Source organism: Poecilia mexicana, unplaced genomic scaffold, assembly GCF_051168715.1.
Source record: "Poecilia mexicana isolate PSO_F unplaced genomic scaffold, ASM5116871v1 scaffold_13, whole genome shotgun sequence".
Classification (NCBI taxonomy): Eukaryota; Metazoa; Chordata; class Actinopteri; order Cyprinodontiformes; family Poeciliidae; genus Poecilia; species Poecilia mexicana.
This window is the reverse complement of record NW_028263382.1, coordinates 29517434-29533305: the sequence shown is the minus strand read 5'-3', so window position 1 is coordinate 29533305 and position 15872 is coordinate 29517434. Positions and strand designations below refer to the sequence as shown.

General features: G+C 37.5%; 1 long non-coding RNA gene across 1 annotated transcript in view; it reads right to left on the bottom strand.

Moving 5' to 3' along the window:
* Nucleotides 1-2908: 2908 nt before the first annotated feature.
* Nucleotides 2909-15872, bottom strand: part of LOC106913955 (uncharacterized) — a 42340-nt gene continuing 29376 nt past the window's right edge. The window contains exon 3 of the long non-coding RNA XR_001417524.2: nucleotides 2909-3927. This is a non-coding gene — a long non-coding RNA (uncharacterized LOC106913955). The remainder of the gene's footprint in view (nucleotides 3928-15872) is intronic.

Below are 15872 nucleotides of genomic sequence, written 5' to 3'. Positions count from 1 at the left end.
GGCAGAGTTACATGAACCACAGCAGTTTTCACTCCTCTGACTGTGCTGCTCTACATTAACAGAAACTGTCACTTTTTTAAGCTTCAGATTTGTAGGAGGCAGCTGAAGCATGAAGCATCCTTTCTAAATCCTCTCTTCACCGATGTACATTTCAGCTTGTCGGCAGGAATGTAGGACCTACTCAAAATCTATTCTCAAATTAGGAAAATTAAAGTGTCTCTCTAATCTTTTTCAAAACAGTAAGTTTTGAGAAAGATGTCAACACAGGAATGTTTTTCTGACTTTCTAGACTGTTGTATTGTTCCATCTATTCCATCTTTTTGGTTTTATTGGATTGTAAAGGTGAGCCACTTAGTTTCATCGTCAGGATAAAGAATTGATGTTCATGTAAGAATTCTGAATGTCATTCAGCTTTTGTTTATTTAAAGGGCCAGTGTTTGTTTTCCAGTTACATACTGCTATTTTACAGCACAATCAAATACCGTATTTTCCGCACTATAAGGCGCACCTAAAAACCTTCAATTTCCTCAAAAGCCGACAGTGCACCTATAATCCAGTGCATCTTATATATGGACCAATATTGAGCCACAACAGGTCTAGCAACTACGGTAAGCAGCCGCCGACTTCATTTTCGCCCGTAGAAGAAGAAGCACGCGGTGCATGCTGGGATAGTTGTCAGAACACTGGTTTGTTAAACTTTGACTAACCTATCTACCTACCAACTGTCTATAATCAGGTCATCTGCAAGTCATTTAGCACCACGTTATCCACGAACATGCTGTGCGCGAACAGAGAAGGGTGACCATCGTCTGGCCACCCCCCGGCCCAGTCGCAGAAGGATCTCCTCGTGAACCGGAGTTGGACTGTTTTGTTGACATTCCCGTTAGTGCAGCTCCATCTAGTGGATGCATAACGTAACTCCAGCCTCTACTGGAGCATCTATTCTATGCGCCTTATAATGCGGTGCGCCTCATAGTGTGGAAAATACGATAAATATTTTACCTTCAGGTGTTAAAAAATGTTATATAAAATATGACTTGAGGAACCTTGGTAACACTTTATTTGAAGGGGGGGTGAATAAGACTGTCATGACACTGTCATAAACATGACATACCAGTCATGAACATGAATAAGCCTTCATGAATATTTATGACTGTTGTCATAAAGCGTCATTTGGTAAATTATGACACTTTAATACAAAGTTGACATTATTCAAAATGTCTTTGTTATGACAACTTGACATTAACCAAGAAATCATTACTGTTTAAACTTTACCTTTAATAACATAAAGTTACCTAATTTTTAAAGTGCAATCAATAATACTTTTATAACAAATTTATATCAGTAATGATTTCTTGGTTAATGTCAAGTTGTCATAAAGACATTTTGAATAATGTCAACTTTGTATTAAAAGTGTCATAATTTACCGAATGATGCTTTATGACAGTTATAAATATTCATGAAGGCTTATTCATGTTCATGACAGGTGTTTATGACAGTGTCATGTCAGTCTTATTCAACCCCCTTCAAATAAAGTGTTACCGAAACCTTACTTTAAATTTAACGCCTTGTAATCAGCCCTCTGTCGCTTTAAAAGCTCCTGCTGTTTCTGAAACTCCGCCGACTGGAAGTCATCACAACATGGCTCCTCTATTAACCCTCTAGCAACGCGTTTACCTCGATAATGAGCTCAACAAATGAGCAGTTCCACCAGGTGGTTGCCAATTCCTGCTGGCTAGTACCCCTCTCCTGTACCTTCTCCACTAGGCTCCTACAGACTAGCGGCAGCAGCAATTAGCAAACACCTGCAGAACTGCTCATCTTCTGAGCTCATCACACTTCTTCTCACTCCAACGACTAAGAATGGCTGTAAACGGCATCATGAGAAGCACTGTTGTGAGGATCTGCTGAAAGGGGAGGGTCAGGATGTGTAGGAGCTTCTTGAAGAGATTTGAATTTCTTTTAAGTTATATTTGATATATACAGTATTTTAATACCAACCTAAGGTAACAGTTACTAGATTGCACAATAAAATGGGTCTATGTGCCTGGAACATAAATAACCCCTGTTTTAACGTCAAAGAATAAAATAGAGATATTTTTAACTAAGACAACAAGTGGTGTGTGGTTAAACATTACTTGTTTTCTTGTATATTGATTGTTTAAAAAGTTATTTTAAAGTTACAATTAAAGTTATATTAATTTTTTTAAATATTTTTTGTTCTTTACAAAATGTAGTATTTCCAAACTTCAAAAAGTGGCCTTGAAATAAACATGATGAAGGCCTGCTTTCATTGTCTTCAACCAGAGGTCCGTTTCTGTATAGGCTGTAAATCCGAGGGACCCCGCCGTGTTCATTTCGCCGTCATGGTTCATGGATTTTCAGGCACTTTGTTCTACTGGACCAATACCACAGCCTTCAACCTCCATGTTCCTTTGTTCCGTTTGTCTCATAAGGCACAAAAACACATAAAACACAATGTGACAAAAGAGAAGGAAAGCGAGCTGCCCAGAGTAACCATGATGTGATTTATATTCTTAGTACTTTTAGGCTTTACAGTGTGTTCTGCCTCCGAGTCCAGCAGTCCAGCTTTAAATTTCAACCTTTACACATACCCTCAGGTTTTCCTTTCTTCCATTTAATAAGCACACCGCAGCTACCTAAATCCACAGAGAGCCCCAGTCTTGTTTCTTTCCTGCCTTCATTTCAATCAATACCACATAGCTGGGATGTGTCCATGTGATGTGCTGTCGGGATACATGTAAGGCTTGCCTTAGACTGGAAAGCGATGGCAAAATCAGCTTATTGCCATCCTGGAGAACGCGGACTGCTGGAAAGCTCGTTCTTGCCTCCAGTCTTATGACTTGGAAACTGTTGGCTGCTTTAAATGAAGACTGAGATCATCAGCTTTATCTGCAGCACCTTTTATGTACAAACTGCTTTAAAGAAACACAGAGAGATAAGTGAATCACTTTAAAACACGAACAAGTCATCCAAAGAACAAGAGGTTATTTTATTTTTGTATTGTACTGAAAGAGGGTGACCTGCTAATTCAAAATGAAATAGAAAAAGTTGTAATTCCTATTTAATGGAGCCAACAGTCTTGACATGCCTCAGGTTTTTCATTAGATTGTTACAAACTGGAGAACATAGAAAAATGCTGCCTCCTGTGGGGCAGCAGAGTTTGGAAAATAAATATTTAGTTTGAAAAGTAATGCTTAGTTTGGAAAATATTTAGTTTGAAAATTAAATGTGTAGTTTGGAAAATATTTAGTTTAAAAAGTAATGTTAGTTTGGAAAATAAGTATTTAGTTTACAAACTACATTTTTGGCTCTACATTAAATATTTAGTTGGGACACAAAACATTTAGTTTTACAAACTAAATATTCAATTTGCAAGTTAAATATTTAGTTTTTAATTTTTAGTATTGGTGTCTTATTGGTCCCACCTACTTTTCATTTGTCGATCAGGATGTTATGATCAATTGTTTTGAACGCAGCCCTAGGATTCTGTTTTTATTATGGACTTCCCTTAAATTTATGTTCATCGTGCTCAGCTTAAAATTTTACTGTTTTGTACCAGAAGGTGTCAATTTTCTGTGTAATCCTTTTCTTCTTTTAAAAATACATTTTCTTCTCTTTGGGTCTTTTTATTTTCTTTAAAGCACTTTGAATTCCCCTCTGCACCTGCAGTACAAATGCTCCTGCTTTGCCTCGCTTCAGCGAACCGGAGAATGAGACCATCTCCATCTGCGCCGCGCTGTGCCTCCCGACAGTCTGGGAACGCGCCGTCTTCATTAGAGGCAGAAATCTTTGCAGATCCAGCTGCGATTGCCGAGGATATAAAAGTTAAAGCTTTGATCTGCAGGTTCCCGGCCATCCATCCGTTTTTGGTTTAACAGAAACTTGAGGAGTTTCCATCCAAATCTGAAAATTAGCACAAAACAAAACAAAACAAAAAAAAACTTCAAAGAATCTTGATGTGAAATGCAACACAGTGACTGATATGAATGCAGAGCAAGGCTTTTGTGTTTTTGTTCATGTTTAGGAAACTAATCAATGACTAATCAATCACCAATATAGTAAAAATAAATCACTAAGTGTGTAATGCATTTCCCATTTCCTGTCACTGCTACAGAAAAGCAACCCCACAGCATGATGCTGCCAACAACATGTTATGGTGTTGCTACACCATAACAATGGTGTTGCATCAAAAACGACAAGAAAAAGAAGAAAAAAAGGAAATGGTCCCATACATGATCAGATTCGGAGTCTCAGAAACTAATTTTGACTTCATCTCTCATCTTGTATTTCTGCTGTTACTAATTTCTAAAAAGACTTTTCTCACAGATGCTGCTGGGTGGATTTTTAATGCTCTCATTATTAATCCGCAGAACTTTCACAGTGTTTTGGTGAGACAAACCTTTTACACTGTTAATGCTTTAATATGCAAGCAGAGCGGGTTTGACTTATCAAGGAAGCAGATTCAGCGTTTTGCATGGCCGATACGGCTTAAGCTTTTCCACATTTTGTCACATAAAACCAAACACATCATTGCATTTCTTTTGATAAATCAAGTGCATAGCAGGAAAGTTGCCTACATTTGTATTTAGCCCCATTTACTCTGACACACCTGAATAAAACCAGAGCAACCGCTTAAGTTCAGCAGCTAACCAACAGGTAAATAGAGTTTAAGTTTTATGACTTGTTCTGTATGTTTTTAGGACTTCATATTTTTGTGTTTTTATGATGTAAAACACTTTGAACTGACTTGTTGCTGAAATTTGCTGCAAATAAACTTGATTCAGTCCTTGATTTAAGGTCAGAGTAAATACTATAGTTCTGTAAAGGTCTCAAGGTTTGTTAGACAACTTTTTTTTTTTTTTTTACCAAATTTCAATTTTATAATCTGTTTAGAGAACACATGAAACATGTAAAAGAAGGCACTACGGTTGGATAAAATTACAATCAAAATCACAATCAAACCTCTTTGTCCGCTTGTAAAACTCAGAATGTTGCTAAACTCTTCTTTTTCTGAAAATAAATCTGTTGCTCGACTTTTAAACATTTCTACTTTATTCATCTTTCTTTCCCCCAGTAATTTAATTTCTAGTTCCAATGTTGTGGCAAATGTGATATTTTGCCCCTTTTAATGAAATATTGATGTTTCCCTGCCTGCACTTGCAGCCACTGTCTCCAATAAAGAGAGAAAGATGCTGGTTGCTTATTAACTTTGCTGCCATGTGAACCGCCATTCACAAGGCATTTACTAATTAGATTCCTGAGAAGCGTAACGCACTTCTTATCTGCAGTAAGCCATAAAGTCCTTGTTTCTCCTCTGTTCCTCTGTATTCACGTCATTCTCCTCTGTAAAAAAAAAAAAAAAAAAGCCTCCGTCTGGTGGACAGTTGGACGACAAGGGAACATCTGCTGCGCCACCAGAACCCGTGTTAGTTTTATGACAGGTTTGGTATCCATTTTGGTCGCAAAATATTTTTTCTTGGTCAACAAAATGGCAGCCATCACTAATGAGGTCAACTACAGTTCCCTCTGCAAAATATGTATATTTATTTTGGGTGAAAAATGTTCATAATTATTTTTCTGAACGTCACCAGCAGATCTATTCCACATTAGTAATTTTGCAAAATAAATAAGAAAAATTGGGGGGGAGTAAAAACAAAATGTTTTAAGTATTACAGATGTTACACAGAGGATTATTTCTCTTAGCAACTTTTCAAAATGGAAAAGATAAAAGAATGTTCAAGTCAGGAAGCCGTTTCAAAATAAAAGCTGGTCATCTCAGTCTCTCCATATCTACAGTTACAGAAATAATAATAGGCTAAACTCCGCCTTCAGATAATTTTAGAAAAGGACGAAGTAAAAAGCACTTTTGCCAACTTAGCGACTTTTTAACAACTTTTCGGATCCATCTAGTGACTATTTTTCAAAGAAGCTACTAGTGACAAATCCAGCAGCTTCATGCAAGGCTGTGACATACATCGACCACGATGTCTGTGCAATCAGCTTGAAAAGCTGATTGCACAACCTGAAGAGGGCAATCTTCAACCTGAAGAGGGCAGCACTGAGAGTTTATTTTTTGGCCAAATACTGCAGAATTAAAAGGTTTACTGGAAAAAAAATAACTTTTCTCTGCAGCATAAACATAGCACCATTAAGGTCCAAATTATGCAGTTTATCTGGAAAAAATAAATTAAAAAAAAGTTCATCTGGGGTTTCGTCACTCTTTAAACTGGGACGATAACTGGAAACCTGTGCTGTGTTCAGATGAAACTGCTAGGCAGTAAACGACAAATTAAGAAAACCCTTCATCTGTTGGTATGATGTACAGACAGTTTCACACAAAAAAGATTTTTATGCACTGAATAAATGTACTGAAACAAAAACATAAAAAATATTTTAAAAAAGCGTTATGCAGCTTCAATGAGAATTTTAATTTGATTCACTTATCTTTATCAAGAGAACTGCAGAAGACGCTGTAAGTTTGTGACATTCCCCTCATGTGTAATGAAATTCTTGTGACAGAAAAAAAGTTTGAGAAAAAAAGGTGCCAAAGTTAATTATTGCTTGATATGAGAATTTAGCTTTTTATGCATTGAGGGTACTGAAGGATGCAATAATATACGTTAGGACTGGTCCATTAACAAAAAAGAAATTAAATGTGTTTGCTTATGATTATACAGAATAGTAGAACAAACTGCTTAGCTAGAAGGTAACTGCTTCCTAATTACATGCACAAATCTAATAAAAGATTTGTGCACTAAAATGCAAACAAAATCACCCAATATATGGTGTTAAAGTCAATAGCTAATAAGTCGTTTGCCAGTTTGCATATATTCATTTCTAAATTAAATTTGACAAAGTAGTTTCTCTCCATTTACCTTGAAATGAATGATCACTTTTAAAAGTTTTTCCATACTTTTCAAGATCAAAACTATACATTTTAAAACAAGAAAAGACAAAAAGCAGAAAGTCAGAAATCAATCTCCCAGTTTTGCAGAACCAAAACAAACCTTGAAAGAAGGAAAATAAACCAAAGAGTCAGGCAAGGGGCTGCTTTGGTGTAACAAACACCATCTATTTCAACAGATTTTTTTTGTGTGTTTTTTTGGGGGGGAGTAGAAGAAAAAGAAATGAAAACAAGCTGAGTGAAATTGATGCTTGGAGCAGTGAAGACGAATTTGCACTGGCTTTTTTGAGGACCAGAGCTCTAATTCCATCACAGCTAGCAGGAGCTCATTGAGACACAGCAGCATTGAGATGTGCAAAGGGGGGAAAAAAGATCAGAGTGTTAGGAGTAAGGAGCTGGCTGGTGTGGAAAGCATCAGATACGAGATGAGGATTACAGATGGAACAAGACTGCTGCGGAGGCTGCTCTGTTCGGTGTTAAAAAATAAAATAAACTGCTATCTCAGAGAGAGCTCTTCACTCCACAAGATCCTGCATTCACAGGAGAATGTGAAGTGGCTGGAAAGGTTTGTTTTTAGCACGTGATGTGGCACCAAAAGTAATGGAAGCTCCATGTGAGTGGAATAATTTGGGTGTTGGTCATTTCAACCCTTTACCTTGTTCTGGTCATTTTATACTCAACATTTTTAGCTACAGAAAATGAGCAGGAAGGAATGAGCTAAAATTCACACCTTTTCACTGCAAAAACACAAAATCTTACCAAGTATTTTTTGTCTACTTTGTAGTGCAAACATCATGGTACACCAAGTAAGACAAAATGACTTAAAAGTAACTTTTTCAGCAAGAGAAATAAGGTTGTTTTCTCAATAATTCTTGAATATTGATAACACTAGTTCTACTGGCTGATTTTTTTACTTAAAAAATAATGCCTTGTTATAAGTGGAAAAAAAACTGCCAGTGAAACTAGCACTTTTTAAGTCAATATTGACTGAAAATGTATTTATCTTCACGAAAATAAATACATGTATTTATGTTCTCTTATTTCAAGTGCAACAATATTTCTACTAGAAAGTTGACAAAAATATTTGGTAAGTTTTTATGTTTTTGCAGGGCAGGTTGATGTTTAGAAACCACTTGGATAACATTTGCTTTAAAATAATTCCATAATATCTAATCACAGTAAGGAAATGTGGCTATGAGACTAAAATATTGACCAAGAAGGAGTTGCTGGTTTAATAAGTCATTCCGTTCTGGACAAGTACTTTCCAAGTATGGAAAAAGAAAAAAATAGAACATAAAAATATTTCCATTTCTACAGTTTATTTCTTGTTCCACAGTCGAAGTCCATTCATTAATGCATTTAAGGCAAATATGACTGAGAATTTCTTTTAAAAACCAGGGAATTTTAGTGAGAAAAACTGTATAGAAAACCCTCACTGTATATCAAAATACATATCATCTAGAGACTTGAACTAAAAGACTTAAATTTCTGTTATCCAACTGAGAAGTCTGCTCTTTATACATTAATTAATGCATTAATGCGCCTTTGGCATGGTGACAATCAGGCAAGTCCAGCTGGAGAATCAAGCCAGGATCTCCATTAAGCCTGTCAGCAGAGGCCGGCATCAGGCGACATGAGTGGTGGTTGCTGTGGAATCATATGCAGACAAGAAGCTGGTAATGTCACCCTAATTTATAACTTAATGAAGTGAAGCTCAGCAGCAGAGCAATGGCAGGTGAAAACAGCATGAAGGAAACGAGACAGAATGATAACAGGTTATTCCGAACAGCAGAATGTGTTGGAGCCGAGCTGAAGCATTAACTGAGCTTTAGATGTGGGAGAAAAGCCTAGAAATTATGGAAATATTTGCATAAATTCCTTGGCCAGCATTCTCTAGCAAAAGAGACTTAATCTCATTGGGATCTTCCTGGTGAAACAAAGGTTAAAAAATTGATAAAGGAACACTGGAGAAATAATTAAGCAAGATGAACAAGAATGAATGAATAATATATATATATATTTTAAACAAAGAATGTGTGAACACATGAATCTTCAAAAAATGTCCTTAGCATTTAGTTTGGACTTACACCAGCAGATGACAAGTCTACAAATAATCTGTGAAAAACTTCACTCTGGACTGGGGCTGAAAGGGTTAATTTAATTAATCATGATTAATTTATTATTGAAATAATCGCCAACTAAGTCAGTAATGGACTCTTTGCACCTCAGCTTCCGCGTTCGGGGAAAAGCGGCTCGATTGTTTCCGATCCAATACAAATATCATTTACATTAGGTGCTTGGCCAAGGTTTGTACATCGATCCGAAGCCCCAACAAGTCAGCTGGAGAAAGGTTTTAAGATGTTCGCCTCGTTATACATTCACTGACACGTGAGTTTTACTTAAACTTTGTGGCTAACATTAACGTTAGCTTATGCTAGTAGGCAATTTTCTCGGACATTGTTCTTGTAAAATGTGCTATTTAAGTATCTAAACATTCTAACGGACAATATTTTTCTTATTTTCAAGTATATTATGTGTGTTTATTGTCGTTAGTGTCACAGACTAACGGGGGAGGTTACGGTTCGGGCTTTTTACTAACGAAGCCTGACGAAGCACAACAAGCCTCATAGCTTGACAGTAGCGCAGCTCTGGTGTCAGAGATCTGGTTCAGCTGTTCAGGTTCAAAGTTGCTGCTTTTAGAAAAATATGACCGTGTTGCTTCATGTCTCCGTGTTATTTCGTTTTATTACCTTTGCATGTTTCTTGTGAAGAGCTCAGATAGGACGGTGTTTACAGCAGTGTGTACAGGCGGATCAGTTGCTCGGCTGTCTGGCTCTGGTCTGCTCTCTCGTTCCCATATACTCGCTTTTTCAGGCTGAATATAGAAGTGATTCCATGTAAATAACTCAGGGAGGCTCCTTTATTTACCATCCGTATCCCCGGTAGTTTTAGGCTGATCCGGAGTGAAGTGAAGGCTGCAAACTTTGCTGTGCGGCCTTAGCTGGTAGCGACAGATATTTACAAGCCAACTTCTTAATTCAGGATCGCTTGGAAATTAACGAAAACTTAAAAGCCCATTATATTAGGAAGACAACAATGTTAATAGTATTGTTTTTTTGCATCTGAAATACGACTTAGTCTTTTTTACCAGTCATGGTAACTCAAAGCGGAAAAAAGTGAGCCGCATTAGCTCCTGGAGATGTGACGTCAACGCCTTAGGTGCAAAGAGCCCATTTACCATCCCTATCCCCGGTAGTTTTAGGCTGATCCGGAGTGACGTGAAGGCTGCAAACTTTGCTGTGTGGCGTTAGCTTCAAGTGGTAGCAACAGATATTTACAAGCCACCATCTTCTTAATTCAGGATCGCTTGGAAATTAATAAAAACTTAAAAGCCCATTATATTAGGAAGACAACAATGTTCATAGTATTGCTTTTTTGCATCAAAAATAGGACTTAGTCTTTTCTAGCAGTCATGGTAACTCAAAGCGGAAAAAAGTGAGCCGCATTAGCTCCTGGAGATGTGACGTCAACACCGTAGGTGCAAAGAGCCCATTGATTAATCATCAGATGTAGCATGGTTGTGTACGCTATAACATTGTATTTCTGCATCATTTTCAATGCAATAGTTTTCAAACATAAAACTACGGATTTGCTGTTAATCACAAACAACAAATTAGCGAAAGTAACATGAAATATACCACAGCTTACTTTTTTTGATAAAATTACTGATATAAATTAGATTTCTAATGATTCATCTGCTTATGTCTTTGCAATTTTTTTAACGTCACTCATTTTAAACTTTTACGTCAAGTGAAAAAAGAAGTTTGTTTTCTTAGATGAAACCAGCAGAGACTGCAGCAGTTTAAAGTCAACGCGCCTTGTTTGTGCTCTGCAGTCCTGCGTTGGGGAGCGCATCTTTCAGTTCCTATGAAACAATTCCTGACGTATGAGGGGGGCTTTGGTTATTCCGAGCTGCAGGAAATGAAAGGAATTAATTTATCAAACTGAGTGTAAGTGGCACACACACATTGTGCTTTGTTATTACTTGAGGAATGTGGCTGGTACAAACAGAGGAGCAGTACAAAATGAGAGCGACATTCAAATTCATGCATTCAGTTTGAGTTTTTTTTTTTTTTTCCTGATGCGTGTCGCAGCCACAGAAGAAAAAAGTTTGTGTATGTGTGAGAAAGAGAGCAAGAAAGAGAGAAAAAGAGAGAGAGAGGGAGAGAGAAAGTGGTGTGTGGGGTATTTGGGAAGCCATGTTTCTGTTCAGATTTTCCACTAGGGGGTGTATAATCACCATATTTATCAATTTTTAGACTTGCACAGCAACCTACCTGTCCACATAGTTTGATTTGGGGATAATTGTTCTGTCAAGAATTTGTTGAGCTGAAGATGTGAATTTTTCGAGCTCCAGTCAGGATTATTTGTGAAAGTCTTACATCACCACAAGCTTAAGTCGCGTCAGCTTCCTGAAACGCTAGTTAGTCTGCAGGATGTTTGTTTCCCCAGCTTACGTGGATTTGCTAAATTCACACACTTTGTCATGTTGCACCACAGACTATAATGCACTTTATTGGAAATTGTATGTGCTACACCAGCACAAAGAAGCAACTGCTTGCAAAGTGGAGGGGAAAGAACAGTGTTCAAGTTGTTTGTTTCCCCAATAAAAATCTGATAAGTGTGGCGTGCATTTGTGTTCAGCCGTCGTTTGTCAATGTTGTAGAGAACAACCTTTGAAATTACAGCTGCAAGTCATTTTTTAATGTACGTCTCTTCCAGCTTTTCCAGCTAAAGACTGGAAGTTTTGCCCATCCTTTTTCATAAAAAAGCTCATGTTTAGTCAGATTTTAGGACTCTACTTTGCCTAGGCCATTCTAAACCATGATGAACAAAAATCTAAACCACCCTAATGTCAATCTGGTTACAAGTATACTGCTCAAAAAATAAAGGGAACATTTCACTTTAATTTTGTGTGTGGCTCCAAATCCAGGCCTCCATTGGTTAATAAATTTGATTTCCATTGATGATTTTTGTGTGATTTTGTTGTCAGCACATTCAACTTTGTACAGACCAAAGTATTCAATGAGAATATTTCATTCATTCAGATCTAGGATGTGTTATTTGAGTGTTCCCTTTATTTTTTTGAGCAGTGTATATTGCTGTGGTCATGATGTGGTCCATTTCATTTTTCTTTGAGATAAACTTGAAATTGACTTAATTTTTTTTATATTGTTTTATTTATTTTACTTTTTAATGGCCACATTTCTGGAGTTCATCTGGAGAAATACAGAGAAGCAACCAATCACAGCAAGGAGGAGTGCCTTAACATTGTCAATCACCCCGTGTACGTGCTGCTGTGCCATTTGTGGAAAAACAATTTGCTTACATGGAAAAACTGTTGTCATTGATAGCCATGCTAACTAGCTTGCACGTTCACGGTCCGCTCCTTAGTGCTTTGGGGGTTCTGCGGTGGACTGTGGGATCAGCATGTACACAGGCATGATTGACAGCGCTAAGACCCTCCTCCTGGCATTAGTCGTTTCTGACCTGAGGAGTGACACTGCTCAATTTTTTTCAAAGATTATCTGTCTCGTGTTACATTAAAACATAGTGACAATTTTAGCAAATATGTAAAAAACAAGCATTTTTTAATTTAAGTTACCTCCTGCAAGATGTTGCACTGCCTGTTACACAAATCCTAAGAAAACACTGAAGTTTGCTGCTTACATACGACAAAGTTCAAAGGTACTTTTGCAGCACATTGCATCTGTAACCAAGGATTTTCAATGTGAGCTAAGAGTTTTGTTTTTTTTTTTTAATTCCCCCCTTTGTATGTGGCAGAGAACGACTAAGCCAATCAGCTGATTTGACGGATGATCCAAATAAAAAGTTACTGTATTGTTAAGTAGGCCATAACAAACTCAACATGAAGACGACCCACTTTGAAGCCTGAGGGGGTAAATCAGCTGAACAGCAATGTGGTGCTCCATTAAGGCTGCAGTAACTGCGCTGAGCGGGATAAATCGCCCTTTTATGAATTCACTGTAATTTAATTAAACCAACAGGGATAAACGTGTGCGGTGTCGCTCGCTAATGATGTGGACATTAACCTTTGGTTCCAGCTGCTTTGCCCTCTAAAATGTTAACAGCCCAGAGAGGGAGGGGGAGAATGCCCGTTGGAAATCTGTACCGACTCTCGGCTCGCGATGCTCCTGACACGGCACGAATTTATTACGTCGTATTTTATTTGCAGTCAAGTCGTGTTGTGATACGTCTTCATAAGCTGTATTTTATGCTGCTGCCAACATCATCGTGCCTTTTAGACTGTTATCTGTAAATCGCCTCGCCTGGTTTCTTTTCTTTTTTTATGTCCTCGGCTGAGAGACTAATTGTCCTGTCATTTCCATACTAATTAATATGCATAAGTGTCTGTCTGTAGGCTATACGTTAGGCTTAGTAGACGGCACAATCATGAAAAATTGATGGGCCAGCTGTATTTTAGGCCATTCATCGGAATATGACACTTTTAATAATCGGCTAAAAACCTGAAGAGGGATGATTTGGAGGCAGCTAAATGTGCAGTTTTCTGAAGGCGCAGTGTGGGACTGGACTGACGGGGAGGTGAAGTCACACAGGAAGGTCCTGTCGTTCCATTAACCTTTTATAATGAAACAGTGAAGCGAGAAAGCTGGACAAATGACACAATGTTCACGTCATATCAGGAGGAACAGAATAATAGCACCGGCACACAACCCGTTATTTAAAAAGGCATCTGCTTCCCTGAATTATTTAAGGCTATAGGAAGATTTATTTATTTTTTTAATAACTTTTCTCTCCGACTTGCAGTGAAGAGCTAAATGAGGTCTCCAATGTCACTCTGGTAGAACTCAAGGATGAGTTGGAGGCACAGAAAATCTGCCAACAACCGATAATTTGTGCTTGATTTGGCAATTCAGTGTAATAGTTTTGCGCACAACCCGTCAAAACCGATGCTTACTCAGCTCCAACTTTGCCCCGATGGATTTTGTTACCTTTCGATCCAGAAAAGGTCTTCCTTTTAAGAATCTTGAAGCTCAGCCATACTTCAGTTTAAGCAGAAGACAAATAAAATATATAAGAAAAAAAAAACAGAACAGATTGTGCCAGCTAACCCTCTGGAAGACAGGAAATAATAAGGTTTCAAGGCTTTCAGAGGCAGACAGATTCCACCACCTTTATGCAGAGCAAGTCTTTCTCCCACATTTTTGTTGATTTATGCTACTCTTAAAGTGAATCTTAAAGGGTTTGACTCAGCAGTTTGCTCCAGCTAATGGACACTCACAATGGTCCATGCATACACTTTTAAGGATTCCATTACTTTTTATGTAAATAAACATGTGATCCCCACATTTTGCAAATCGCCATTGATCTACAGTCCTGGCAATTTTTTGTGTGACATTTAGTCACATTAGAAACCACAAAGTTAAATGTATCTTAATTGGATTTTATTTGATAATTTGTGTATGCGTGAGAAGTGAAAAAACATCTCAGGATTTAATACAAAGGAAAATCCAAAAATTGAAGTCTCGCATCCAAATGAATATTGTGTCAAAATTAAAAACTTGAACAAAGTCCTATATTAGCCTTGACATTTATTGAGAAAATGTCTGTAACAGAGTTAGTTTCTCTGGTACTTTCAGATAAAATTCCAATCACTGACATATGGAAAGGAGCAAAGTTTAACAATACAAGCACATGTGAAGTCAAATGTCAAATGTGGAACCATTTTGACCTGCCACAAAAAAATCTCCAACCACTGACATTCAATACGCAACGAGAAAATGTTAAGGGGGTCTGACTACTTTTGCCGTTTAACTGTGTGAATGTTAATTCACTCGAAAGCGAGTTCATTACTTAAAAAGATTAATGTAAGATAGAAATACAAAAAATAAAAAAAAATATGATCGCAACCCTTCCTTGGCCTAGAAATCAGAGCCAACTTTATCTCATCCCGGCCATATAATGAGCACAGGTGAAGCTGTAAAAGAGACCAGCTGAACCCGCTATCAAACTAATTATCAGACTGACTGATATAAAAGAGGGACAGATGTGCTTGAAATCACCCTCTCTTGTTACCAGTGGTTATGTAATGAGAAGCAAGCAGCCGTCAATTCTCTATCAAAATGGCCTCACATTCAATAACATTGCTGCTAGAACATTTTTAGATGAACAAAAGCTAAAAGGTTTAACAGCTGTGGAGAAGGCTCCAGAACATCTAAGAGAGGAGAATAAGGAAGCATTATGCAGTACAGTGTTGCCACCAGTGCAGAGCACACTCAAAACTGGCAGGAGGTGAACTTCAGTGCATCTGTACAGAAAGACAAATGCCTTGAAGCACTTTCAGTCCAAGAAAAACAGAAACGACAGACTGAAACTCTGCAGAAATGACAAGAACGGACATAAAACGAACGGCGAAAAGTTTTTTTCTTCTTGATGAATCATCCTTCTGATTGTTTGGGACATCTGGAAAATTATTTGTCCACGGAAGAAAATATGAGTGCTACAATAAATCCCCCATGTCCAAACACTGTCATGAATACTGAGTGGAGTTAAAAAATCTTCAAAGAGTGACTTTTTAAAGCAATGTGAGAGGGAGAGGGAAAAAAAACAATACATTTAGATTCTGTGTATTTTCTGACAAGACATAGCACTATTTGACAAAAGTAAAGCTGATCACAAAGGGGCTTAAATATCCTAACATTGAAACTTTGGATTAATAGCCAGAAAACTCTCCAGACGTGAATAATCTTAACCTAAAAAAAAAGGGGAAAACTTGAGTTAGTCAGCCCAAGTTTTAATCCAGTCTCAGAAATAATCACGATGATAAAATGCAGCTAACGACACAGTTTGTGAAATTCACAGAGAATTCAAACATTATTTTAATCTAAATTGTGATAGAAGA